Source organism: Sciurus carolinensis, chromosome 13, assembly GCF_902686445.1.
Source record: "Sciurus carolinensis chromosome 13, mSciCar1.2, whole genome shotgun sequence".
NCBI classification, from domain to species: Eukaryota; Metazoa; Chordata; class Mammalia; order Rodentia; family Sciuridae; genus Sciurus; species Sciurus carolinensis.
The window spans coordinates 37,103,088-37,115,332 of NC_062225.1; the positions used below are offsets into that span (position 1 = coordinate 37,103,088).

General features: G+C 34.5%; 1 protein-coding gene and 1 non-coding gene across 2 annotated transcripts in view; both read left to right on the top strand.

Annotated features, from left to right (window-relative positions):
• The window catches only part of Kcmf1 (potassium channel modulatory factor 1), a 79,587-nt gene that overhangs the window by 48,242 nt on the left and 19,100 nt on the right, over positions 1-12,245 (top strand). The window lies entirely within an intron of this gene.
• Positions 5,814-5,885, top strand: Trnat-agu (transfer RNA threonine (anticodon AGU)). Its single transcript has one exon. It is a non-coding gene; the product is annotated as a tRNA-Thr (tRNA).

Sequence of the window (12,245 nt, forward strand, 5' to 3'; positions counted from 1 at the left end):
CTGTGTGGAACTATAGGTAATGAATTGAAGAATTTTGGTACAATTGCGTATATATCAACTAAAGAGCCCTCATATGTACTTGGAACACGTTAACTGAAATCTAGAGAAATAAAGTAGTGTGTTCAAGGACATGTAGGTATTTGAACTGAGCCAGAGTCCCTCTGGGTTCTAGAGTCTCTCCTTAACTCTGCTGCAACCCTTTTATTTTGACTAGTACAGTTTCACCTTTATTCCCATGGACACCACCAGGTCAGTGCTTAAAATTTAGAGTTTAAACAATTGGTGAATTTATTTTCGTGGTCCTCAAGCCACATTTTACTGTCTATAGGTCAGGAATGCTCTCATTTTGCATGTAGGGAATCAGAGCACTATTATCACATTTTACTACTGTTTTTAGTTTATTCTTTGAATTCTGTAAAGGAATATTGCTTTCTTTTGGTATAGTCCCAGGTAACTGTATGAAGAATCCTGACTTAATTTGCATCTCCATCCTGGTTGTTATGGAAAATTTGCAGTCATTCTTCTTTGATTTAATTTCTATTAGGGTTAGGTACTTTACTTACTTAGATGCAGTAAGGTAAGAAGTGGGAAGAGCAGGAGGTTCCCTTATTATATTCTTAAAATCATTATAAGCCAATAGTTCCTAATGTAGTAGTTTCATTATCCCAGTGAGTAGAACAACTTACCTAGTTTTCCACATATAAAATTAGAGAATTCAGTGGAGATTTAAATCCTTTCCATGAAACCATCCTCGGTGTCCATCAGCTGAAGAATGGATAAAGAAAATGTGGTTCATATACACAGTGGGATTTATTCAGCCAAAAAGAAGAATGAAGTTATGTCATTTGTAGGAAAATGGATGGAACTTGACATCATTATGTTAAGTGAAATAAACCAAACTCAGAAAGTCAAGGGTCACATTTTCTCTCACATGTGAAAGTTAGGAAAAGGAAAGAAAAGGTGTGTGAGGGGAATCTTGAGAGAAATTCGAAGGGATACTGCAAAGTAGAGGAAAAGGGACTAAGAGGAAGGAGAAGAGGGAAATACTGAATAACAATATTGACCAAATTATATTGTTATATTGTGTGCATGTACAAATATATAACAACATATTAATTATAGTACACTAATAAAAGAATCCTTTCAATGAGTGAAAAGCAAATTATTCATTTTTATAAATTAACAATCAGTACCCAGTAACTTTGCCTGTTCTTTTTCCTGAAAACAAATATTCACAAATTTGTTTATATTTCAATATACCCAATATACACTTTGAAAATCAAATATCCACCATTTACAAATGGTTTTGTGGTCTGTAACCCGTAAGTTGTGTTCTGTTATTCACCTTCTGAGTTTCTAAGCTTTTGGTACATAACTTAAACAGTCACCATTTTAGTGTTTCATATTGGTTTTATGAAAAACTTTAAGGATTTCTTTCTCCTCATTAACCCTTAGTCTTGGCTTGAGTACCACCTACCTCTTTACCCACCCATGTCACACCTAGCCATTTTAAGGTGAAAAGTGGCAAGCAGACAAGGATCTTTGGTATAAAGTTACTTTTTTTTCTTCTTCTTTGAATCTGTGGGTCATATCCTAATGCCGGGGTTGACATTCAGGAAGAGTACTCAAGTATGTTTCACTGGCTAGTGTCCATTCTGAAGAATTGGTGCTTATGCACAATTTGTACACGTACAGAGCCTGTTATTGGTTTCTAACACGCCAGCCTGGGCAACCTTAGCAAGACCCTATCTCAAAATAATAATATAAGAAAAAAGGGCGGGGAAATGTTGCCTTTTGGTAAAACAGCCCCGGTACTGGTTCAATTCTTAGTACCAAGCAGGAGAAAATAGTGTGAATCACATTCTGTGGTGGGCAATTATATTCACATAGCAACTTGCTATGTCTCTTTGTTTCCCTCTTTTATAAAAAAATGAATAGCTACTATTTAAAAGATACAGCTGTTTTGATTATTATAAAGATCTTCACGTATATCATCCAGTTCACCTTCATAATAACCTCCATTAGACAATCATTGTCTTTTTTTAAAAAACATTTTGAATGTTTATATTAGATTCCATTAGGATTTAAGACATTTACAATAAAATCACAAAATGACAGACAAATTGGAAAAAAATTCCAAAGAAAAACTAAATGAAGAGTAGAAACTGAAGGATAAATATGAAATGAATACTGGTATGCTAAAGGGTTAATAGAATTAGAATTAATATTAAATTTTTATGTAACATTTTCAACTTATAAATGTAAATTTTTTAAAGAGAAAATATTGAAAACACAAAACTATAAAAAAATGAAAATATCCTGTGATATATCTAGGCAGAAGTAAATATTAAAATATTGATATTTATTTCAGGCATCATACTATATATTAACACAGTTTTTATGTGTAAATTTGGGCTAATGTATCACATATCGCTTTCCTTATTATCTCGTGTCTTTAAAAACTGAACTGGGCTTGGTGGAGTATGCCTGTAATCCCAGCGGTTCGGGAGGCTGAAGCAGGAGGATCATGAGTTCAAACCCAGTCTCAGCAACTCAGTGAGACTCTGTCTCTAATAAAAATATTTAAAAAGGGCTGGGGATGTGGCTCAGTGGTTGAGCACCTCTGGGTTTGACCCCTAGTACCAAAACAAAAAACAAAAAACAAAAACAAAACAAAACAAAAACCTCTTTGAAAAATAATTTTAAATGGCTATATAATTCTTGCATGGGTTACTATAATGTACTCAAAACAATATAGTGGGGTTCATTGTGACATATTCATAACATGCATAAAATAATTAATCAACTTCAATCCCCAATATCTTCCCTTTCCCTTACCCCTACCCAATCCCTTTCCTCAGTTCTACTCATCTCCCTTCTGTTTTCCAGAGGATCCTTTTAAAATTTTTTTCTGTCTAGCTTCCACATATGAGAGTGAACGTACAACCCATGACTTTTAAAATCAGGCTATTTTGCTTGACATGATGTTCTCCAGTTCCATCCATTTTCCTGCAAATGACATAATTTTGTTCTTTTTGACTAAATAAAACTCCATTGTGTATATAAACCACATTTTCTTTAACCATTAATCTGTTGACAGAGAGCTAGGCTGATTTCATAACTTGGCTATTGTGAATTGTGTTGATGTAAACATGGTATACATGCATTACTCTAGTATGCTGACTTTTAATTCTTTTTAAAAAATACCAGGAGTTGTATAACTGGTTGGTTCCATTCTTTAGGTATTGAGGAAACTCCGTAACTAATTTCCTTAGTGGTTGTACTAATTTACAGTTCCACCAACAGTGAATAATGTACCTTTCCCCCATATCCTCACCAGCACTTAGTATTCCTTGTATTCTTGGTGATTGTCATTTTAACTGGAGTGAGATGAAATCTTAGTGTAATTTTGATTTGCATTTTCCTAAGTGCTAAAGATATTGAACATTTTTTCATGTATTTCTTGGTTATCTGTATTTCTTTTTTTAAATTAATTTTTTTAATTTGTTCTTTTTAGATATATATGACAGTAGAGTATATTTTGAAATTTTATACATACGAAATATAACTTATTCTAATTAGAATCCTGTTCTTGTGGTTGTACTTGATGTGGAGTTTCACTGTATTTCTTCTTTTGAGAACTGTCTAATTAGTCCATTTGTCCACTTATTGATTGGTTTGGGGTTTTTTTTTTTGTGTGTGTGTGTGTGTGTGTGTTGTGTGTTTTGAGTTCTTTATATGTTCTGGATATTAATCCTCTGTCTGAATAGTAGCTAGTGAAGATTTTTCTTCTGTTCTGTAGGCTGTCTCTTCATACTCGTTTCCTCTATCCTGCAGACGGTTTTTAATTTTTTTCATCCCATTTATTAATTCTTAGTTATTATTTTCCAACTTTAGGGAGTCCTGTTGAGAAAGTTGATGCCTGTACCTATGTTACCCTATGTTTTCTTCTAGGAATTGCATAGTTTCTGATCTATTTCCTAGGTCTTTGATCCACTTCAAATTGATTTTTGTGCAGAGCAAGAGACAGGGATATATTTTTTTTCTGCTACATATGGTTGTTCAGTTTTTACATCATCATTTGTTAAAGTTCTGTCTTTGCTCAAATATATGTTTTTGGAGCTTTTATTAAGAATCAGATGATTATATCTGGATTTTTCTCTGTGTCTTCTATTTTAGTCTGTTTTTACACCAGTATCATCCTGATTTTGTTACTATAGTCCTGTAGCATAATTTGAAATTTGGTATTGTGATGCATCCAGCATTACTCTTATTGTTCAGAATTGCTTTGGCTATTCTGGGTCTTTTCTTCTTGCATGTGAATATTAGTACTTTTTGCTTTTTAGTTCTGTGACGAGTGTTATTAGTATTTTAACAATATTAATTCTGCCTATCCATGAACATGGAAGGTCTTTTTATCCTCTAGTATCTTTTCATTTCTGTCTTCAGTAGTGTGAAATTTTCATTCTAAAGGTCTTTCATCTCTTTGGTTAAATGTATTCCTAGGTTGTGTTTTTTATTTTTTATTTTTTGTGCTGTTGCAAATGGAATTGTTTTTCATATTTCTTTTTTGGTGGGTATTGGTGTATAAAAAAAGCTATTGATTTTTCTATGTTGATTTTGTTTGTAGAATTTGCTTATCAGCTCTAGAAGTCTTCAGGTGAAGGTTTTTGGGTGTCACATGTGTTACAATTATACATAAATGTCAAGGTGTCCCCCTTACTCCACACTGTTTTTCCAGTTGTGGTGAATCAAACATTTTTATTTGCATTATGGAGCTCAAGAATGAATCACAACCTTGCATGGTGGCACTTGCAATCCCAGTGACTTGGGAGGCTGAAGAAGGAGGATTGCAGGTTATTGATGCCAGCCTGGATAACTTAGTAAGACCCTTGAATCACATTGTTTGGATGGGCAATTATATTCACATGACAACTTGCTCTGTCTCCTTTTCTGTTTCTCTTAACATTTTTCTAAATGCCCAATTCATTGTCTTGATTTTGCTCCCTTGCTACCTTTGTTGGTCCTCTAGACCACCAATTGTACCTCCTTATAGGACAAAAGAAGTAATCTTTTACCAAGCATCCCTTTCGAACATTTAGGAGCAAGAAGATAAATCACTGAAAACATCACTATCATCACAGTAAATGTTTACTGGGCTGACAAAGCTAGTAAAGTTTACTGAAGGATAATTTTTAAAACAATGTTATAGTCCTTATCTGTATTTTTCTGCCTTTTTTTTTTCCCAACTAGAAACTTTATGGCTCACTGCAAGATGTCTGCCTCATTAAGATTAATTTAAGATTATTCAAGAGGCTCAATTCTGAGGGTATGGAGGAGAAGGAAGATCTTTCAGATATATACCATGGAAAGCAATATCAATGTGTAGAATGTGTAGTAAAGTTGTTTACTAGTTAAAAAAAATTTAGGATGGTATAGATTGGTTATTGATTATGGTGCTTACTAGTCTCAAGCAATCTATGTAAGCATCAAATATGATCAACAATGTGATTTTGAAATTAAGCCCAAGTTTAAAAAAAAAAAAACTTTCATCGTTATTACACAATTTAGTTGATTGGGACAAGTGGCTGGAATATGGGTTATGGGAATAAGGCACAATATGTAATTTCCAAATCCATCAATCTGTTTGAAGTCAGCAGGAGAGGTCAAACAATATTGCAAATATATAGATTCTGTTGAGGAAAGGTCAGGATGTATAAGAGACATACAAACAAGGTGGAAAAGCTTTTCTTTCCTTTGGCATCTGTTTGAGAACATAAAGAATGGCATTAGGAGTGGTTGCTCTGAGGGCTGGGGATGTGGTTCAGTAGTAGAATGTTTGCCTAGTAGGCATGAGGCCCTGGGTTCAATCCCCAGCACCTCCAAAAAATAAAAATAAATAAATAAAAATTTTAGAAAGGGTGGCTCCTCTGAAAAAATCTTAGCTCTTTCATTTGACGTAACTGGCACTACAGCTAATCAGAAAACCTTTGGGACTGGCACATTGGCACATTCCTATAATCCCAGCAACCCAGGAGACTGAGGCCAGGAGGATGAGAGTTTGAGGCCAGTTTCAGCAATTTAGCAAACCCTGTCTCAAAATAAAAAATAAGCAGGTCTGGGGATGTAACTCAGTAGTAAAGTACACCTGGATTTAAACCACAGTAAACTGCCCCCCCTTGGTTTTTTTTTTTTTTTTTTTTGGAAAGAAATGTTTTATATCTTTAATTAATGATAAGTAATCCTTTCAGTTCTTTGTTTAGTAGATCTCAATATTTATGTGAAATGCAGAAATGAAAGATCAGTGGAGTAGAGGAAAGGGATTGAGGGGGAGGGAAGAGGGATTGATAGGATAAGGGAAGAACAGTGGAATGAATCTTACCTAACTTTCCTATGTACATATATGAATATACCACAGTGAATCTCACCATGTGGATGTCTACAAGACACTAATTAAAAATGGATAAATAATTATGATTAAGAGGTAAAACTAACTTTAGGTTCACTTGTAAACAATTGTAGCACATTCTGTCTATAAACACAGTGGTTTTGTATTAATTCACTGCTAGGAATTTTTTACTTTTTATTTTTTCAGTTATTTACTCTTTGCTTTCATTACCCTCCAGAAAAGGGATTAGACCAGTCCACAGTCTTTCAGGGTTACTTTTAATGATACTTTTCCTTCCCTCCCCTTTCCCTCCTGGAGATTGAACCCAGGACCTTTAAGTACTTTACCACTGGGCTTCAGCCCCAGTCCTCATTTGCTCCATTTTTAATAAAAACTTTTATGTGTTTGCAACAAATTGAGTTTAATTTTGAAATAGCTTAGTGGTATTGTGTTCCAGTTATACCAATGTGGTAAGAAAAATTAAGGGGAGGAGTGTGTCTCAGTAATACAGTGCTTGGCTAGCATATGATAAGTTGTGGTTTTGATCACCAACCCTGCAAAAATAAATAAATAAATAAAAAGACTTAACTGCCATTGTCAATTTTACTTTGAATAATTCTTAAAGAGAAAAAAAAATTTTTATTGGAATTGTTTGTGATACAGGGTAAAAAGGACTTTTTTTTTTTTTTTGGTAGTGGTGCTGGGTATTGAACCCAGGGCCTTATGCATGCTAGGCAAGCACTCTACCAACTAAGCTATATCCTCAGCCCCAGGACTTTTTAATTCTGACCGTCGAGATAGAACTTTTATATGTAGGTATATAGCACTAACCTTCCAATATATATATGCTTCCTTATTAGGAGCAGTAATAGTTTGAACCACTATGCATATATTATTATTTTTTTTTTTTTATAAATTTTCTATCATGCTTTCTTAAAATATGGTTTATACATTATATATTAAATATTTATATTAATATTTATGAATGCTACCTATTTTTCTATTATAATCGGATAATCAGAAAAGATAAGCATTTAAAAGCCAGATATAGAAAAAAATGGACTTTGATTGTTAACTGCTTACAGCCTTTATCAAAGTTTATAATTGGATACTTCTTGCTTTTCTGTAAACTAACAGTATTTTATTTAATAGTAGTGTTAAAAATTGTTTTGTGGAAGTATTTTATTTAATAATGTGCCATATTAACACTACTCAACTGCATTTAGCTGGAGACATTGTGGGTCTGAATATAATACTTTTTACCATTTGTACCTTTCATTTCATTGTGTGTGTGTGTGTGTGTTTTGTTGGGGGAGTGCTGGGGATAGAATCCAGAATCTTATGAATGCCAGGCAAACACTCTATCAAATAATTATTTCTGTATTTAGAAATTTGTTTGAATCGCATGTTCAAAGACAGTACTTTTTGAGCACATTTACTTGTTTAAAATCAGATAGTAATTCTTTAATTTTAAGGGTGACACAGCCTAAGATTTTGAGTTGCTATTAGGGAAGGAATTAGAGTTTGTGGGGATTCCAGATTTGTTTTAGGGTAGCCCTGTATCTATTTGTCATAGTATTTTCAAAGCTGTTTCTATAAGAAATCAGTTCCTTAAGATGATATGAAAACCAAGAGGGAAAGCATCTAAGTTATTATGAGAATGAAATAACAGTAGCTTTTCCAGGAATCTGTGCCTAGTTCTAGAGAATATGGTGTTCTCTTGCTTCTGGGGAAGGGATTTTATTACTCTGTATTTTCTTTTGAGTTGAAATATATCCCATAGGGGAAGATGAACAAGGCAGTTTTCAGAGTAGGAGGAATGTCTGATGTGAAGGGAGGTGCTGAGTAACAGCAGATGTTAGAGACCTTCATTTGCAATTTTCTTCAGTCCTTGGTCTGGTTTATTCTTTGTCCTGTGAAATTCTGGTTTTTGTCTAGTTCGGTGTCCAACTAATTTCAAGTCAGTGCATAAAAATGTGTTTCAGGGCTTTTAGAAAGCCCCCTATTAGAGGAGGTATAAACTGAAGGTGAGAGGCTCTGTGGTACCTGTTAACAAATTGTAATACGGAACTCATTAATTTTTTTTTTTTTGGTGGGTCGGGGGTAGTACCAGGGATTGAATTCAGGGGCACATGGCCACTGAGCCACATCCCCAGCCCTGTTTTGTATTTTATTTAGATAGAGGGTCTCACTGAGTTGCTTAGCACTTCACTTTTGCTGAGGTTGGCTTCGAACTCTCAATCCTCCTGTGTCAGCCTCCTGAGATGTTAAGATTATAGCTGTGGGCCATCGTGCCCAATTTTATTAGTTTTTTTAAAAAGTCCCCAGCCTTGTCTCTTTCCCTCCTATGACCCCTTCTTTTCCTGCCCTGTCTCTCAGGTTTAAAAAAAATACTGGTTAGAGAATTATTTGAAGATTCCAATCTCAATATTCATGGCAGAAGTCATTTTTTCTAGGCTGTTCTACCAAACTCAGTTGTGCCTGACAAATTGGTTATGACCTTGAGAAGAGAAAAATGCAAAACTTTGTTATCACCAGACTCATTTAAAATTATTAGAAACAACACAAACATATAATCCCAGCAAATTGGGAGGCTAAGGCAGGAGGATCACAAGTTTGATTATAGTTTGGGCAATTTAGTGAAATCCTGTCACAAAATAAAAAGGACTGGGGTTGTAACTCAGTACGTTACTGGATCCAAACTCCATTACTGGGGGCGGTGAGTAAATAACACATACTCTAATTTGGATTGATTACATTTCTCATTCTTCACTAAAATTGTTGTTACTAGCTAGTGTTTGGTCACTTTCTCCCATCCAGCTTTCATTCTCCTGGCCCCCATTATTTATTTTGAGACAGGGTCTCACTAAGTTTCAGGAGAAGACCTCAAACTTGGCTCAGACTCCCAAGTTGCTGGAATTATGTGAGTTTTTATTATTTCTAATACACTTAAATTAGTTTGGCATGATAAAGCTTCCTCAGCGTCCTGAGTTGTGCTACTGTGCCCAGTGTTTTCAGCTTCTTACTGACATCTTTAAGCAGTGTCTATTTCCTTTTCTTTCTCAAAGTCTATAAGTAAAATATGTAACTACTCCCAATGAAGATACAAAGAGTAGGGCTTAAGATAGGAGTTTTCTTCCAGCTAAGATAGATGCTTGCCACTAGAGTGAATTATGGACAACATTAAAGAAATGGGACAATTCTGATTCTTTGGAGTTATTTTTCAACGTGACCAAATTATGCCATTTCCAGTTTTGTGAATTCCCAAGACATCAGCATATACCTAAGGTTTAATTTCTGTACAGAAAATATGTTGAAAGACCTCTACCAATGAAAACTACAGAACTAAGAAAGAAATTGAAGAAGACCTCAGAAGATGAAGATCTCCCATGTTCTTAGGCAGAATTAATATTGTCAAAATGGCTATACTACCAAAAGCACTATACAGATTCAATATAATTCCTATTAAAATTCCAATGATGGTCTTCATACAAATAGAAAAAGCAGTCATGAAATTCATTTTGAAAAATAAGAGGCCGAGAATGGCCAAAGCAATTCTCAGTAAGAAGAGTGAAGCATGAGGCATCACAGTACCAGGTCTTAAATTATACTATAAAGCTATCCTAACAAAAATGGCATGGTATTGGCACCAAAACAGACTTGATGATCAATGGAACAGAATAGAAGGCACAGAGAAAAACCTACATAAATACAGTTATCTCATACTGAGGACAAAGGCACCAAAAACATACATTGGAGCAAAGATTGCCTCTTCAACAATGGTGCTGGGGAAACTAGAAATTCACATGTAATAGAATGAAATTTAATCCCTCTCACCCTGCACAAAAATCAGCTCAAAGTGGTTCAAGGACCTAGGCATTAGACCAGAGACCCTGTGGCTACTAGAAGAAAAAGTGGGCCCAAATCTCCACCATGTTGACTTTGGAACCAAATTCCTCAACAAGACTCCTGAAGAGCAAGAAGTACAATCAAGAATCAATAAGTGGCATGGTATCAAACTAAAAAGCTTCTTCACAGCAAAGGAAAGAATCAAGAATGTAAAAAGAGAGCCTATACAATGGAGAAAATCTTTGCCACCTGCACCTCAGAGATCATTAATCTCCAGGATATATAAAGAACTCAAAAAAGTTAACACCAAAACAAACAAACACAAACAACCCCCACAAATAACCCAATCAATAAATGGGTAAAGAAATTGACCATACACTTCACAGACAATGAAATCTGACTGTTCAACAAATATATGAAAAAATGTTCAACATCACTAGCAATAAGAGAAAGGCAAATTAAAACTACATCAAATTTCCATCTCACTCCAGCCAGAATGGCAACTATCAAGAATACAAGCAACAATAAGTGTTGATGAGGATGTGGGGGAAAATGTACATGCATACATTGCTGGTGGAACTGCAAATTGGTGCAACCACTCTGGAAAGCAGTGTGGTGATTCATCAGAAAACTTGGAATGGAACCACCATTTGACTCACTTATCCCACTCCTCAGCATATACACAAAAGACTTAAAATCAGCATACTGTAGTGATGCAGCCACAACAGTGTTTATAACAGCTCAGTTCACAATAGCTAAAGCTATGGAACCAACCTAGGTGCCCTTCAATAGATAAATGTATAAAAAAAAAAGTGGTACATATATGCAATGGAATATTGCTCAGCCATAAAAAAGAATGACTTTATGACTTGATGGTAAATGAATGTGCCTGGAGACTATTGTGGTAACTGAAATAAACTAATCCTAATAAACCAAAGACTGAATGTTCTCTCTGCTATGTGAATGCTCAACCCAGTAAGGGAGGAGGGAAGAATAGAAGTTCAGTGGAGTAGACAAAAGGGAATGAAGGGAAGTCAGGGGAGTGTGAATAGGAAAGACAATTAACTGAATCGGACATAACTTTCTTATTTTCATATATGAATACACCATTAGTGAAACTCCACATCATGTACAACCACAAGAATGGGATCCTAATTAGAATGTTCCATGTATGTATGATATGTCAATATACATTATACTGTCATGTATATCTAAGAAGAACAAATAAAAATAAATCATTAAAACAAATCTTAAACTTCTTAGGACTTTCTGAATCACATGTAAAGATTTAAACTTTTATGTGTAAACAGCCCTCCCCCCAACATTCTGAATGCTATTTTACTTAGAAGTAAAATGGGGAGAATTGAATCAAGGGGAAAAAATTATTTAATATGAAGTAATTCATACTTAAGCAGAAGTTAGTTTTTGTATTTAACTGCCACAGCAGAAAGTTAGATTTAATCTGCCTAAGAAACCAAGTGCTCCCTCAATTCTTAAAAGGAACTGTGTTTCTGTTGGCAAAATGAATGGCCAAGGTACAAAAAGCTACAAATTAGATTGTTCTAGAAGGCCCAAAAGTTAATGTATAGCATAGATTTTTCCATATGTGTTCTCAAAGCAAAACATCACCAGCCTAGTATTTATGAAATCCATGGATTTTTATGAGATAAATTAAATTTTTAATTAGACAGGAGATCCAGAAACATTAAGTTATCACTGACCTTGGAACTGGTTCACTCAGTATAATGTTACCTCTTCTCTTCTTTTTTCCTTCCTATTTATAAGCATTACAGTATTAGTACACAATTTTGTGTCTTGTTTTTCCATTCTGATGGCTCTTTTTGGTGTATTACTCTTCTTTGAAAGAAACTCTTAAAACTCTTATGTTGAGAATGATCAGAAAATCTGCCTTTTAGGATGAGCTACAGATGTTTCTAGAGCTGAATTTTAAAAGGAGACTACTCAAGAGAGACATGTATTGTATTCCAGTTTGAAGAAATATTGAAAA